This window comes from Bison bison, unplaced genomic scaffold (genome assembly GCF_000754665.1).
Source record: "Bison bison bison isolate TAMUID 2011002044 unplaced genomic scaffold, Bison_UMD1.0 scf7180017864098, whole genome shotgun sequence".
Classification (NCBI taxonomy): domain Eukaryota; kingdom Metazoa; phylum Chordata; class Mammalia; order Artiodactyla; family Bovidae; genus Bison; species Bison bison.
Genome location: NW_011494670.1, coordinates 755,012 through 771,741, shown reverse-complemented (window position 1 = coordinate 771,741; position 16,730 = coordinate 755,012).

The following is a 16,730-nucleotide window of genomic DNA, read 5'->3' as shown; positions in this document are numbered from 1 at the left end:
TTGTCAAGCCCTGTTACACAAGACTGCAACTATAAAAGGGATAAGTAGAAAGCTCCCTAAGACTATGTTCCATTTATTATTAGATTATTTCTAAATCTCAATATTATATTTTCATTTTGAATTGAATGAAATATACATGCCAGAAAAAAATAATGGTATCATGTATTAGATCTGAAACTGTTAAAATGCTAGAAGAACATTTTGAGGAAAAACTCCTTGACATCAATCTTGGCAATGATGTTTTGACATTAAAAACAAAGATAGTATATCAAAAATAAGCAACTGTGATTGCATTAAACTTAGAAGCTTCTGCACAACAAAGGAAGCGATTAACAAAATGAAAAGGCGAACTATGGACTGAGAGAAAATATTTTCCAATAATATTTGATAAGGAGTTAAAATGCAAAACATATGAAGAAATCACAAAATTAGATAGCAAAAAAAAAAAATCAGATTAAAAAATAGGCAGAGCACTCAAACAGACATTTTTCGAAGAAGACATACAAATAGCCAACTAGTCCATGAAAATGCTCGGCATCACTAATCATCATGGTAATGCAACCCAAAACCATGAAGAGAAGTCACGTCACACCTGTTAGAATGACTATTATCAAAATGATGAGAGTACAAATGCTGATGTGAATGTGGAAAAAAGAGAACTCTTGTATCCTGTTGGTGCGAATGTAAACTTGTACAACCACTATGGAAAGCAGTATGGAGTTTTCTCAAAACAGTTAAAATTTTTTTGAAAACTATGGTAGTTAAAAACTATTATATGATCCAGCAATCCCACTTTTGAGTATATATCCAAAGGTAATGAAATCAAGACTTGGAGAGATATCTCCACTCCCATGTTCATTACAGCATTATTCACAGCAGCCAAGATATGCAAACAACATAAGTGTCCACCACAGATAAATGGATAAATATGTGCTACATGTATGTGATGGCATATTGTGCTGTGAAAAAGAAGCTACTCCTACCAACTGAGACAGTTTGGGTGAAACTTGAGGATATTATGCTAAGTGAAATAAGCCAGAGAGAGAAAGACAAGTGCTGTACAGTATCACTTATATGTGGAATCTTTCTTTGAAAAACAAGTCAAGAATAGAAAAGTGGTTGCAATGGGCAGGTGGCAAGAGATATAAGATGGGGTTGATTAAAACATATAGTTTTGGGTATAAGATTAATAAAATCTTAGGATCTAATGTATAACATGGTCACTATATTTGATAACACTGTATTGTACAATTGATATATGCTAAGAGCTGGATGGCATCACTGACTCGATGGACGTGAGTCTGAGTGAACTCTGGGATTTGGTGATGGACAAGGAGGCCTGGTGTGCTGCGATTCATGGGATCACAAAGAGTTGGACACGACTGAGAGACTGAACTGAATTGAACTGAAGAGAGTTCTCACCAAAAAATAAAAAGATAAATATGTGAGGGGGTAGATATATTTGTTAATTACCTAGATGGAAGGAATGTTTTCACAACATAAATCATTATGTATGCACTTTAAATATCTTACTATTTTAGGTGTCAATTATGCCTTAATAAAGCTTAATAAAAAAGAAAACACTATTGATCAGTCCTATTAAGCTATTTGTTTTTGAGGAAATGTAGTCAAGGAAGCTCATGAGGATTTTTGATTCAAGGAATATAAGAAAGCAGGCAGCTGAAATGAGACTATTGTAAGGAATATGAATGTTTGCTCTGCTTGTTTAAACTCACAGGAAACAATCCAACACTTCTGAGTAGGGATGGATTCCTAAAATTCTGAATTCTAAAAATTCTTTTAAAGATATGCATATATATTCTTAGTCTCCACATGGGATAAGTGATATTCATTCATTTTTAAATTTTATTTTTCCTATTTCTTTTCCTCCATTTAGTTTAAATAGTTTCAGAAAGCAAATGATATTTATCATTTTATCATGTATGTTCTTAAAAAATGATGGCAATAGAATTGCTATCTATTCACATAAATGTGCATATTTTATAGCAATGTCATTATGGTGATTTCAAGGTGCCAAAAGTAAATCTATAAAAAACCAATTATCATTTCTAATAAATGCCCTCTAAACATTACATTAAGTCAGTTAATTCACTTAAGCAAACGTTTAACGAATATTCATTATATATGTGCCAGACATTGGATTATAAAGATAAGTAAAACAAATTTTCCTTCCTATGCTCCAGCCTAAAGGAGAGGCTCAAACATATTTGGAATGAGGGAAGCCTCAAGGAAAAAATGAAGATTAAGAATAGAACAACTGACATTCACATCCATCAAGTGGCCCTCAGAAAAATTTACCAACCAAAGACTCTCTATAAAGGTTGTTGATTTTCTGTAGATGTTGGCAGGATTGGCTACATAATGTGCAAGGGCAAGTGCAAAATAAAAATGGTGACCCCTTGTTAAGAAATTCTTAAGACTTCTAAGATGGCAACAGCAGAGCACTGACTGAATGTGAGGCTTTCTATGGCATGTCTGTAAAACTGGCCCTGAGGTTAGATTTGCTCTTGCTAAATCTTTAGTTCCTATTAGGATACTTTTTGTTGCCTGATGCATTAGTTTGATAGAAGTGCTCAGGTGTCTCTGGGATCCAAAGAGCATAGATCATGACAGCATGGTTTTCTGGAATCTTTTAGCTGTATATGGTATAAAGTAAAAATGAAAACTATGAAATAAAAATGAAAGCTCCACAGCTATCTTCTACTTTGGGCTTCCCTGGTGGCTCAGTGATAAAGAATCAGCCTGCCAACGTAGGGAATGCAGGTTCAATCCCTGGATTGAGAAAATCCCCTGGAGAAGGAAATGGCAACCCACTCTCGCCTGGAAAATCCTATGGGCAGACAGATTTGGATATGCCTTAACGACTAAACAACAGCAATCTTCTAGTTTACATCTTTGGAGGATTTTACTGGAAATAGAAATCTAAAAATAAAAAGTTTTTACTTTATCATTCTTTCATTTGATAAGGAGTAAAGTATAACATGCTAATGTTTTAAGGAATAAAACTAGAATACAAAAGGGGATTTCAGATATCCCTCACATACCTGTCAATAGTGACACTAATAAGTGAAATATTACTGAAAAATGGTTTTGTTTTTGAATTTTTCCTACAAGCATAAAGTATTACATATAACTATATTTTTCCATAATTCAATAGAGTCATCTGATTATATCATAACAGTGAAATATTGCTATTCACACTTGCCTGGAACCAAGATTTTTCTATGGCTATTAAGGAGAGAGACAAGAGATTATTTCCTCACCTAATGATTCGTGATTGTATGTTTACATGTCTGCTTATGTATACTTAGGGATATACCCAATATATACATTTATATGGGATACTAAAATAATCAAGTTGATATGCTGTGTTGGTTTTATGACTTAGGAATGACTGGAAAATTTACAAAAGTGAAATCATTTAATAATAAAGACAAACGTAAATGCTGCTTGGCATCAATATTGATCATATGCATCCCACAACAAGGAAGTTTCTTAGGTTCTAGTAAGTAAAAGAAGTTGATATTTAGTTAGTATGCCATTTTGAATTTAAAATGTGCTCACAGAAGTAATTTTATATAAATGTGCTTAAAGGCTAACGACTTGTGAAGTCATAAGTTATATGTGTCTATAACCAGAATGATATGCACATAAATAATACTTAATAAATATATTTTTATTATAAGTTTGGGCTGCATATCTTATTTAATTACTGAAACAGATAATGCTTCTACTTCAATATCAGAATGTACAGCAAAACACAATAAAGTGTTGCACATCTTACAGATAAATTTTCTCCATAGTGAACATGTTAAGATTTATTGTGATCTATTTCTAAGATCTATTGGGAGTTGTATAATATAAATACACAATTTATAGCTGGGAAATGAAATGTAGGTTTAAAAAAATACCATTATCTAACAATGCAACTTGAAATTTGACATCTAATTTTTACACATACATGCACACACACTCACATAGGCGACACTGAATCTGATAAATGCTAAACTATCATTTAATTTCTTGTTTTATTTACTGAGAATAAACTATCTCTTCATACATAATAAAGGCAATCAGATTTTTGTAAGTTTTTTTTTTTTAGCCACTGGCCCATTCCATTCCTCTTTACCTGGTTCTGAAGTGAGGGCAATTTGTTTCCTAATCTCCACCAGTAGAGACACAAGGTGAAAGAAATGAATGAAGGAACAGTACTTACTAATAAGCACTTCACGACACTAGTGTAAGTGGCAGCTCTGAGAAGTCCTTTTCTCCATCTACTCCTGAGTGGGCAGGAGAGTGAGGATGAGGCCCGGGGGCCATGACAAAAGGAGTCAGCTATGACTTATTTTGTTAAGGTAATATCTTGTGTCATAGAGCACCCAGCTAGGCATAATGTCAGTGAAGAGAATTTGAGGAAAAACTGCTATTGAATTCAAATACTAGCTAAACACAAATACAATGAAAGCTGCTCCATTTAATTTTGAGCCCAAATTTATTACATTTATATGTGTTTTGAAATACAATTATATTTCTGTAATAAAAAAATCAATCTTTCAAAATAGAAAATGTGTTATCCAGTTTGGAAAGAAAATTTCTACAAATAAATTAACTGTGAAAATATCTAATTTAAGCTTTAAAATGGCTGCATTTATAGCATGTTAGTATTAAATTTCATAACTATTCTGTTACCTAACATTGTATTTCACGAGCATAACATTTTGTGTTTCAGAGTTTTCTTTCAATTATTTGTAGTGTTAAATATACATAAAATAAAATATGAATAATTTCATTTAAGGTTACAGAAAAGTCTTTGCATTTAATTTTTTTAAAGTACATTGGGTTACAATTTCTTGTATTTTAAATAATTTAAAATTTCTTTATGATTTCATTATATTGTTTTTAATATTCTTTAAACAAAATATAGTATAGATATTTATATATACATATACATACATACACACACATTTATAGACACACATTTTTTTTCAAAGCCACTCTACATATAATGACCATATAGAATCCATTTTTTTAAATGTTAGAATATGGGGAGACAAATTAATGTAGTAGGTATATGAAAAGTGAAAGAAAGTGAGTGTTAGTCATTCAGTTGTGTCTGATTCTTTGAGACTTCATATACTGTAGCCCACCAGGCTCCTCTGTCCATGGAAATTTTCAGGCAAGAATACTGGAGTGGCTTGCCATCAGCTTCTCCAGAAATCTTTCTGAACCAGGCATTGAACCTGGGTCTCCAGCATTGTAGGCAGATTCTTTACCACCTGCATCACTGAATGGGTGTATTGGCATTCTTAATTCTTCTGAGCCAGAAAAGTGAATATACTGTGATTGTATATTCACTACCCAAATATGAGGTAGTGACTATTTCCTGTTATGGAGGCTGAAATTGTAAGATTTATTTATTTATTTATTTTTACTCTTGCAGGTAGAAAAATAGTATGTATCACATGTTCCTTAATCAGGTGACCCACCCCAGAAACTGAATCAGAGGATCATGAAGATCCTTTTAGGCAATGGGTAAACAGTAGGCTTGAAGCCAAAACTAGCTTCTGTACCCGAACACCAAATTAAATCTTGGAGTTTTGGGTGTAATAGAAAAGACTACATTTATTCTTTGCCAGACAAAAGCCACAGCAGGTTAATGCCCTCAAAACAGTGTCCCAGCCTAGGAAAAAGCGGAGGTTTTTGAGGAGTTTTATACTCAAGGTTCAGAGTAGCTGATTAGAATAGCTATAGGTTCAGGGCCCCCATTTCTTCAATTCAGAGATCATCTGTCACTGGGTGAGGATGGGTGAACTGTGACCTTCTCTGGAATGAAGAGTGCTTCATCAAGAACTTACTATCTTCCATTTGTTGGAGGGGTTTTAGTTCCACAGAAGAGCTTAAAGTTATTGTTATGTGTATACCTTGATGAAGAACTAGGATCCTGCCTCCAAGGCTATTCTATTGTTTCATGACTGCTCCTCCCTTATTTCTGCATCCTCTCCCGTCCCTTATTAGTAACTGCTTGAATTGCTCTTTGGAATTGCTCTTTCCAGCAAGTGGAAGGGCTTTTGTGCCCAGGAGCTCCACAGGGTCCTGCTCATTTTCAAGGCTTCCACAATAATCAATTTCAGAGGCACCAGCAATATTGTTTCTAGGAGCAGCTTCTAGTGCTAATATGAGTGACATCTGGCCACAGGACTGGAAAACGTCAGTATTCATTCTGTTAGGTAGTTAGAATAGGAAAAAGGAGTGCAGAATGATGGTGGCTAAAAGATAAGGAAGGTAAAAGCTTGAGGAAATAGAACAAAGGAAGGTCTGAGGATCAGAGTGAGGACGTCAGGCAAAACAAAAATAGCACTCCTGGCTAGCCCAATTTACGTAGGGCAGACCCAGGGGGAGGAGAAAAAACATTTAAAAAAAGGAGCCAAAATTGGGCTGAGTGGCCTCACTTCTCTTCGTGTCTTTTGGGTCTGCATATCCTCATGATTCGAGGATGAGGATGTATATTCCTTTACTTTCTAAATAAAAGTGAGCTGTAACATGGAGCTGTAACACTGGCCCATTCAGTAGCTGTAACACTGGTCCATCTGGGGACTGTAACTCTGGTACGTCTGTTGCTTCAAATTTTTGTCTCGATGAGACAGAACTGAGGAAATTACAAACTCCCCTGACATCTATGGTGCTGTTTCTCGGATTTAACCTGGCTGAAATAACCTCAGCTTGCCCCCGCAAGGAGGAGGCCAAGCATAGCAGAAGCCCAACTCAGTGAAAGCTCCCGCAGTGGAAGCTGAACGTGAAGAAAACCCAGTACAGGGAAAGTGACAAGAAGCTCAGTGTGCTGAAAACCAGGACAGCAAAAAACAAACTCAGCAGAAAGTTCACATGGCTCAGGTTCAGATTCCAGAAGACCTCCAGTTAAGGTAGGATGTCCTCGCTCCTATGGCTGGAAGGTCGAATGCCTAGCAAAATCTTAATTCCTTTACAATCTTTTGTTTCTTGTTCTCTCGAATTCCCTGTGAAGAGAGGAGTGGGAGTGGGTGCAACTGAGGGACTCTGGCAGGGGCTACTCCTCAGTGTGTCCCAAAGGCTCCACTATCTGCTGGGCCCCACTAGCTGTTACCCAAGCCAGAAGGGGTTCTTCTGTCCTTAATCTTCTTTGTGCCGAGGATCAGGCCAACGAAAACTGTGAACACAATTCAGGCATTTAGCAGACTTTCCAACAGGCTATGAAGGGGATTGCTCAGCAGGTTTTTCCCAATGCTTGTTCCTCCTGCCCTTTAGCTCCTCTTTCCCAGGACTTGAGCCTGCCTAAAACTTATGGTGCCTGGCTTCAGGACCTAATGAAGCTCAGGCTCTGATGTCTCATTGCAAAAATTCAGTGAGAGACACAGTGATAGGTAAGAGGTAGATTTGTTCAGATTCAGAAAGAAGCACATTCCACAGGGTGTGGGTCATTGCAGAGGGCAAGTGCTGTGGCCATGGAATGTGGTATGGCTAGTTTTTTCTAGCTGGGTGAATTCATTTGCTAATGAGTGAGAGAATCATCCCAACCATGGGGAAATCACCCACTACTCTGTCTTTTGACAGTTCTTTGCAACTGTCCTGCCACCTCTGGGTGTATCATTTAGCTTAAAGATTGGGGATTGAGGTTTAGTTGAATTTGACTTTTCATCTTGGACCCATTTGATTTTAATCGGTTTATTTTATCCTCTTAGGTTATGTCATTCTTTCAAAAGTTTTGCTCTACCCCCTTTCCTCCTGTTTCATGCTCTTTTCCTGAGCCCCATCGGGGCACACAATGATGCCCCTACAATCTTCTGGAGGGACAACCAGAAAATAGCTGGCCCTTGAGAGGGAAATACTGTATAATATCCAATTCCTCTAGATATTCAGGGCTTCATCTTCCATGTTTCCTACAACATGTGCAACAACAGCATCTCTCAGTGGATCTGCTAGGGCAGGTGACAGGCACACAATGCCTGCTAGAAGTCCATCTGTTGGCATCCCTTCAAAAGCATTTGGGCTTCTGGGGATAATGTTTGCCACTTTGGGAGCTAACCCTGTAGGCCATTTGGACCCAAACCCTTACCACCCTTCTCCTAAAGTTACAAACATACCCTCGGGTCAAATCTCCACTCCACTTTTACAGAACATTTGGTCTGTTGCCTCTTATCAATTTGTTATTAAGCCACTTACTAACTCCTACAACCAACACCCTGCCCCCTTGTAGGCAACATCACTCCACCCAGCCTATTTTTAAAGTACTCTTAATGCCCCTAATAAACCAGATAACCCACTACTCTGTCATTACTTCTGTTATTATCTACAGTGGGTCTATGACAACGAAATATTTACTATTCAGTTCAGTTCAGTTCAGTCACTCAGTCATGTCTGACTCTTTACCACCCCATGGATTGCATCATGCCAGGCTTTCCTATCCATTACCAACTACCCAGAGCTCATTCTGACTCATGTCCGTTGAATCAGTGATGCCAAAAAACCATCTCATTTTCTGTGGTCCCCTCCTCCTCCAGCCTTCAATCTTTCCAAGCATCAGGGTCTTTTAAAATAAGTCAGCTCTTCACATCAGGTGTCCAAAGTATTGGAGTTTCAGCTTCAACATCAGTCCTTCCAATGAATATTCAGGACTGATTTCCTTTAGGATGGACTGGTTGGATCTCCTTGCAGTCCAAGAGACTCTCAAGAGTCTTTTCCAATACCACAGTTCAAAAGCATCAATTCTTCTGCGCTCAGCTTTCTTTATAGTTCAACTCTGACATCCACACGTGACCTCTGGAAAAACCATAGCCTTGACTAGATGGACCATTGTTGGCAAAGTAATGTCTCTGTTCTTTAATGTGCTATCTAGGTTGGTCATAACTTTCCTGCCAAGGAGTAAGAGTCTTTTAATTTCATGGCTGCAGTTACCATCTGCAGTAATTTTGGAGCCCGAAAAAATAAAGTCTGACACTGTTTCCACTGTTTCTGCATCTATTTGCCATGAAGTGATGGGACCAGATGCCATAATCTTAGTTTTCTGAATGTTGAGCTTTAAGCCAACTTTTTCACTCTCCTCTTTTTTCTTTCACTTTCATCAAGAGGCTCTTTAGTTCTTCTTCACTTTCTGCCATAAGGGTGGTGTCATCTGCATACCTGAGGTTATTGATATTTCTCCCAGCAATCTTGATTCTAGCTTGTGCTTCATCCAGCCCAGGATTTCTCATGATGTACTCTGCATATAAGTTAAATAAGCAGGGTGACAATATACAGCCTTGACATACTCCTTTTCCTATTTGGAACCAGTCTGTTGTTCCACGTCCAGTTGCTTCCTAACCTGCATACAAATTTCTCAAGAGGCAGGTCAGGTGGTCTGATATTCCCATTTCTTTCAGAGTTTTCCACAGTTTGTTGTGATCCACACAGTCAAAGGCTTTGACATAGTCAATAAAGCAGAAATAGATGTTTTTCTGAAGCCCTCTTGCTTTTTTGATGATCCAGTGGATGTTGGCAATTTTATCTCTGGTTCCTCAGCCTTTTGTAAAACTAGCTTGAACATCTGGAAGTTTACCATTGGAGACACCCTAACCTGCTCTTATGGAGGACTAGGGGAGGAAATCAGTGACTTACATTGCCTCAGAGCAGTAAGAAGATAACTTATGGCTGTTTCACCAGCTTTCCAGTCTCAGGGCACAGCCTTGGATTGCTTTACATCATGATATCTATTCCCATCTGCTGTGAGCAAACTGGCAATGTGTTAAGATTACACCCCTTTAATACTACCCAGCACTGGTCATGCTGGAGACCCTGGGGATGCCCAACTCCAACCTGGGGGCTTCAGAAGGTTAACCTGCCTCAACCTGCCTAAGATCCGGTCCCTGCGAGGTTGTCACACCTCAGCCTGCTTGGGGATCCATCAACCTGGGATGCCAGGAAGTCGACCTGCCTCAACCTGCCTAGGGATCTGGTCCCTGGGAGGTTGTCATGCCTCAACTTGCTCAGGGATCTGCCAGTCCAGTGGTCCAGGAGGTCAACATGCCTCAACCTGCCCAGGGACCCAAATCTCCGGAGGCTGACATATCTCCATCTGCCTAGTGATTCAGTCTTCAGGAGGCTGTCACACCTCAGCTTTCCTGGGGATCTGCACCCTGACCCAGGGACTCCTGGCTCTCAGGTTGCAACAGTACTGGGTAGGATAAGTTTCTGAAAGACTCACCCCTAAGGAAGTCCACCAATGGAAATTGAAGGAGGCCTATTAGATTTTTCCTTTTTCTTTTTCCTCCCTGTTATCACTGTCTTTCAGGTGGGAAATTACCAATCCACTTCCCAATAGACACCCTTGAGATGCATCCTTGATAACTGAAAGTTGTTTGATCCTCTAACTCTAAGGGGAAGTCACTTAAAATTCTTTAGTGCCACTGTGTGGCCACGGTACCTCTGGGGGAAAAGAAACACTGGGCCGAGGATGGGAGTTTAAATTATAATACTATCCTTCAGCTAGACTTAATCTGCAAAAGACAAGGGAAATGGACAGAGATCTCCTATGTCCAAATATTTTTCCGACTAAGAGATAAGAAGGAACTCTGTCTTAAGTATGGGATTATTGTATGCCCTAAAAGTGAGCCTACTAGGCAAAAGGTGTTAGGTGCAGACAACCAAGAGAAGAGATGCTCCCCCAGCCCAATTTTGGTGACTCTTTTTATATGTTTTCTTCTCCTATGCCTGGGCCTGCCAAATATAAAATGGGCTACCCAGGAATGCTGTTTGTTTTATCTGAGGTCCTCACTCCAGTCCTCGGAACTTCCGTTGTTCTGTTTTCATGGACTTTTCCCTTCCTTATCTTTTAGCCACCACCATTCTGGCCTCCTTTTTCCTATTGTAACTACCTAACAATTCTAATCCCAAAGAAAGGCAATGCCAAAGAACGTCCAAACTACCGCAAAATTACACTCATCGTACATGGTAGCAAAGTAACAGTCAAAATTCTACAAGCCAGGTTTCAACAATATAAGAACTGAGAACTTCCAGATGTTCAAGTTGGATTTAGAAAAGGCAAAGGAACCAGAGGTAAAATAGCCAACATCCACTGTATCATCGGAAAAGCAAGAGAGTTCCAGAAAAACATCTAATTCTGCTTTATTGACTATTCCAAAGCCTTTTACTGTGTGGATCACAATAAACTGTGGAAAATCTTTAAGAGATGGGAATACCAGACCACCTGACCTGCCTCTTGAGAAACCTGTATGCAGATCAGGAAGCAACAGCTGGAACTGGACATGAAACAACAGACTGGTTCCAAATCAGGAAAGGAGTTAGTCAAGGTTGTATATTGTCACCATGCTTACTTAATGTATATGCAGAGTACATCATGAGAAATCCTGGGCTGGATGAAGCAGAAGCTGGAATCAAGATTGCCGGGAAAAATATCAATAACCTCAGATATGCAGATGACACCACCCTTATGGCAGAAAGTGAAGAACTAAAGAGCCTCTTGATGAGAGTGAAAGAGGAGAGTGAAAAAGTTGGCCTAAAACTCAACATTCAGAAAACAAAGATCATGGCATCCGGTCCCATCACTTCATGGGAAATAGATGGGGAAACAGTGGAAACAGTGTCAGACTTTATTTTTTGGGGGCTCCAAAATCACTGCAGATGGTGACTGCAGCCATGAAATTAAAAGACGCTTACACCTTGGAAGAAAAGTTATGACCAACCTAGATAGCATATTCAAAAGCAGAGACATTACTTTGCCAACAAAGGCCCGTCTAGTCAAGGCTATGGTTTTTCCAGTGGTCATGTATGGATGTGAGAGTTGGACTGTGAAGAAAGCTGAGTGCCGAAGAATCGATGCTTTTGAACTGTGGTGTTGGAGAAGACTGTTTTGAGTCCTTTGGACTGCAAGGACATCCAACCAGTCCATTCTGAAGGAGATCAGCCCTGGGGTTTCTTTGGAAGGAATGATGCTAAAGCTGAAACTCCAGTACTTTGGCCACCTCATGAGAAGAGTTGACTCATTGGAAAAAACTCTGATGGTGGGAGGGATTTGGGGCAGGAGGAGAAGGAGACGACAGAGGATGAGATGCCTGGATGGCATCACAGACTTGATTGACGTGAGTCTGAGTGAACTCCGGGAGTTGGTGATGGACAGGGAGGCCTGGCGTGCTGCAATTCATGGGGTTGCAAAAAGTAGGACATGACTGAGCAACTGAATTGAACTGATCTGAACTGAACAAAGAAATGTTTAAATAAGCTGTGGATAAAAACTTATGGGTATTCAGCTGAAATGTAAAGAATCCTTGTATTCATGAGGTCAATGTCAGTATGAGTGGACTTTGATATTTCTTTAACTCATTTCAATGCTTTATGTATGCATGGAACATTTAAGTAACAAAAGATAAGATTTATTGCATGACCAATCACATCTCCCCAGGAAGGTAAAGAAAAAAAATATTTTTTTTCAGGAAGCTGTATTGTACAAAGGTAAAGCAATAGATTTAATCAGATCCTGTATAAAGCAATGAGAATTACATCCAAATATTGCAGGTAAAAGAAAAAAAATCTTATTTTAAGAGCTAATACTTGAATTCCTTATAAGCATGGAGCCATTTTGTACAAGAAATAAATTTATAAGTATTATTGAGTGTGGACTTAATCTCTGATGTATAGAAGGAAACAGAATAAAAAGAAATAGCTGAATTCTGTAAGTAAATCAACAGAAATATACAAGGATGAGAAAAGAGAATAGGTAGGTGGTTGGAGAGTAAGAATAGATAATAAAACATGGCAAGAGGCCACCAATTTTGGAGAATTCAACCAGTGAAAAATTCTATGTGTTGGTAAAATATAAAATATAAGGATGTATTCAAAGAGCTTTTAATGAAAAACATACTTTATATCCCAGGGCCACAATCTTTAGCTTAGTGACCTCTGCTTTAAATTTATGTACTTCAGTTTCTTCACATGGAAAAAAAAAAAGTCATTATAATATCTACCTCCTGGGTTTGTTATGGGAATAAAATGAGCTAAAACATATGAATCACTTATGCTGATGCATAGTAGATGTCATATGGATTGGGTTGGGTTTATTATTTTTGTTTATGTGAAGCTATTGATGCTGCTGCAGGTAAAGCTTTGTGTTACTTCTAAATTTTCAGTAAAATCTACTGCAAACATAAATGAATTATGTGACTAGCTGGGGTGGAGGTAGCAATTCAAAACAGAAGCTGTATAACTTGGCTTTACTGGCTTTATGCTAGAGACAATAGCAGAACTGAAACATAAACAGTAAGATTTAATCAGTCAAAAACTCCAGAGCTGGAATTGACCGTGCTAATATAAGCTGTGGGTAATTTATAGACATTTGGGGGGAAGTTTTGGACTTCTTGTTTAGTTGCTACGTTGTGTCCAACTCTTCTGTGACCCTATGAACCGTAGCCCATCAGTCACCTTTGTCCATGGGATTTCCTAGGCAAGGATATTGGAGTGGGTTGCCATTTCCTTTTCCAGGGGATTGACTAAGGGATCAATCACAAACCAGGGATCAAACCTATATCTCCCACATTGCAGGCATATGCTTTACTCTGAGCCACCAGTGAAGACTTTTTGGACTGCCCACACTATTATATAAGACGGAGATAAAAATCAATTTGTTGAAAACATCAAAGAAAGAATTTTTTGAGTAAAAATTTAACAATTTCTTTATTAAAGTTAATCATTCACTTTATTCAAGAAACAAATTGAAAATTTAATATGTTCACGTGCTGTGCTATGCACTAGGCATTGATTTAATTTCTGCTTTCAAAAATCTCAAACTTAATGAGAAAGAAAGGAAAAATTGCAAACTATAATATAATTTAACATAGGAGTATTCAGCTAGCTATATACTTTCTACTATAGCAAGCAAAATCAGACCAAATGACAAGATGATATCAAAATACTTATATTCAATATTAATTATATTGAATAATTATCATGTATGGAACATTGCAAATTATTTAGCAGAAATAAAACATAGAAAAACATAAGTTATGATAAACAACCCCAAGAGATGGTTCTATAATAATAATAATAAATAAATGATAAATGGTTAAAAAATTTTTATAATGCAAACTTTTAGAATATTTTATGTTCACAACAAAGGAGACTGTGAAGACATGATTTGAAAAAAGAAACATAACTGTAGATACATTATCAATTTAAAAATCACAGTTGAAGTCTATGAACAAATTGCAAGAACAAATATAAAAACTCACAAAACTTTATAAACCTTTAAATTACCATAAAAATAAAAATTTAATAGAATAAAAGTATTTAAAAAAAATAAACTAATACTTAAATGTTTTCTGTTCCTCAGGCAGACACTTATTAAGTTAAATAAGATACAGTGGAATATTTTTAAAGTCAAATTTCACCAAATGACCAGGGGCAGATAAATTTCATGTTATATAATTTACTATGAGAATTAATGAAGGTGACTCAATTCATTTTACAAGGCTAATGTGTTCTGGGTACTCAAATTAAATAAGGACAGTTTGAGAAAATAAAAATAGAACCATCTTCACTTACAAATGTAAATGTTCACTTACAAGCAAAAACCATCTCTACAGTATTATCAAATCAAATATATGAAATAAGACAAAATGTAAAATAAGAAATAATAAAAATGTTTCTCTTGGATTTAATTCTAAATTATTTATGTATCTTATATATTATGTACAAGCTATATACATTAACATGGTAATATAGAGAGACTATATGTTTAATTATGGAATAAGATAGCTCATATTCAACAAGATTGTAAAAAGATACCAACAAAATTTTTATGAACTTTAAGTTAAAATATTACTTCTAAAGACATGATAAATAGGCTTAAAATAAAAAGAAACACAAGGTGAAAATCCTTTTAACAGATGTAACATATACATAATGGATACAGGAAGAATATTTTGATGTGCAAATAATTACAAATCCACAAGAAGAAAAACAGGATATTGAATATAGATTATTAACAGATCACTTAAAAATAGTTTATATGTGCTTTAAATAATTTAAACAAATGCTTAATCTTTATGGCAATTAAGAAATTCAAATGAGACAACCTATTGTTTGTACAAGTTTGATTTAAATTTTGATTAAAAATAAAGCTTAGTAAGAGGAGGGAAACTACTACTTTTTTTTTTTTTTTTTTTAGAGTCCTCATCCTATAATGGGTTCTTGTTGATTATTTTACAAGGAGTCATGCATGTATGTTCATGTCTACCTTCTCATTTCCTTTGCCCAACACCTTTCCCTTTTGGTAAACATAAGGTGCTTTGCTATGTTATGAGGCCATTTCTTTTTGGTAAAGTTCATTTGTATCCATTTTTAGAATCCACCTCCAAGAAATATCATATGATACTTGGCTTCCTTCATCTTACTTACTTCACTTAGTGTTATCATCTCTACTTCCTTCCTTGTTACTGGACATGGCATGATGTCACCCTTTTTATGGGGGAGCTATAACTGCTCTGTGTGGATGTACTATGTCTTGTTTACACATTCATCTGTCCTTACCCACTTAGGCTTCATCCATGTATTGGCTATTGTACATAATGTTGCCATGAACATTGGGTGCATCTGTCTTTTAAAATTATGGCTTTCTCTGATTCTGTGCCCAGGACTGGGATTGCTGGGTCCTATGGTACTTTCGCTCTTTAGTTTTTATGACCCTTTGTCTTGTTCTCCTTTGTCGATTTAATGACTTTAATTCCCACCAACAGGGAGGAGGGTTCTTTTCCCTCCATTCCCTCTCCAGCATTTATTGTCATAGATTTTCTATGCTGACCATGCTGACGTGTGTGAGGTGATGCCACTTCTGACTCACAATTCTCTAGTGCTGATAGATACTGAGCATCTTTTCATGTGCTTCATGGCCATCTCTATGTTTTTTTTGGAGAAAGGTCCATGTAAATCTTGTGCCCCTATTTGATTGGGTTGTTTCTTTGATATTGAGGTGCATAAGCTGTTTGTATGTTTTGGAGAGAAATTCCTGGTGGGTGTCTCTGTTTGCACATAGTTTCATTACGGGGTTTGTCTTTTTGTTGTGTTTATGGCTTCCTCTGCTGTTCCAGCAGGAGAAGGCAATGGCACCCCACTCCAGTAACTCTTGCCTGAAAATCCCATGGACGGAGGAGCCTGGAAGGCTGCAGTCCATGGGGTCGCTGAGGGTCGGACACGACTGAGCAACTTCACTTTCACTTTTCACTTTCATGCATTGCAGAAGGAAATGGCAACCCACTCCAGTGTTATTGCCTTTAGAATCCCAGGGACAGGGGAGCCTAGTGGGCTGCCGTCTATGGGGTCGTACAGAGTCAGACATGACTGAAGTGACTTAGCAGCAGCAGCAACAGCTGTTCCAGCGCTTTTAAGGAGAGTTCAGTTCAGTTTAGTCGCTCAGTCGTGTCTGACTCTTTGAGACCCCATGAATTGCAGCACGCCAGGCCTCCCTGTCCATCACCAACTCCCGGAGTTCACTCAGACTCACATCCAACGAGTCAGTGATGCCATCCAGCCATCTCATCCTCTCTCGTCCCCTTCTCCTCCTGCCCCCAATCCCTCCCAGCATCAGAGTCTTTTCCAATGAGTCAACTCTTCACATGAGGTGGCCAAAGTACTGGAGTTTCAGCTTTAGCATCATTCCTTCCAAAGAAATCCCAGGGCTGATCTCCTTCAGA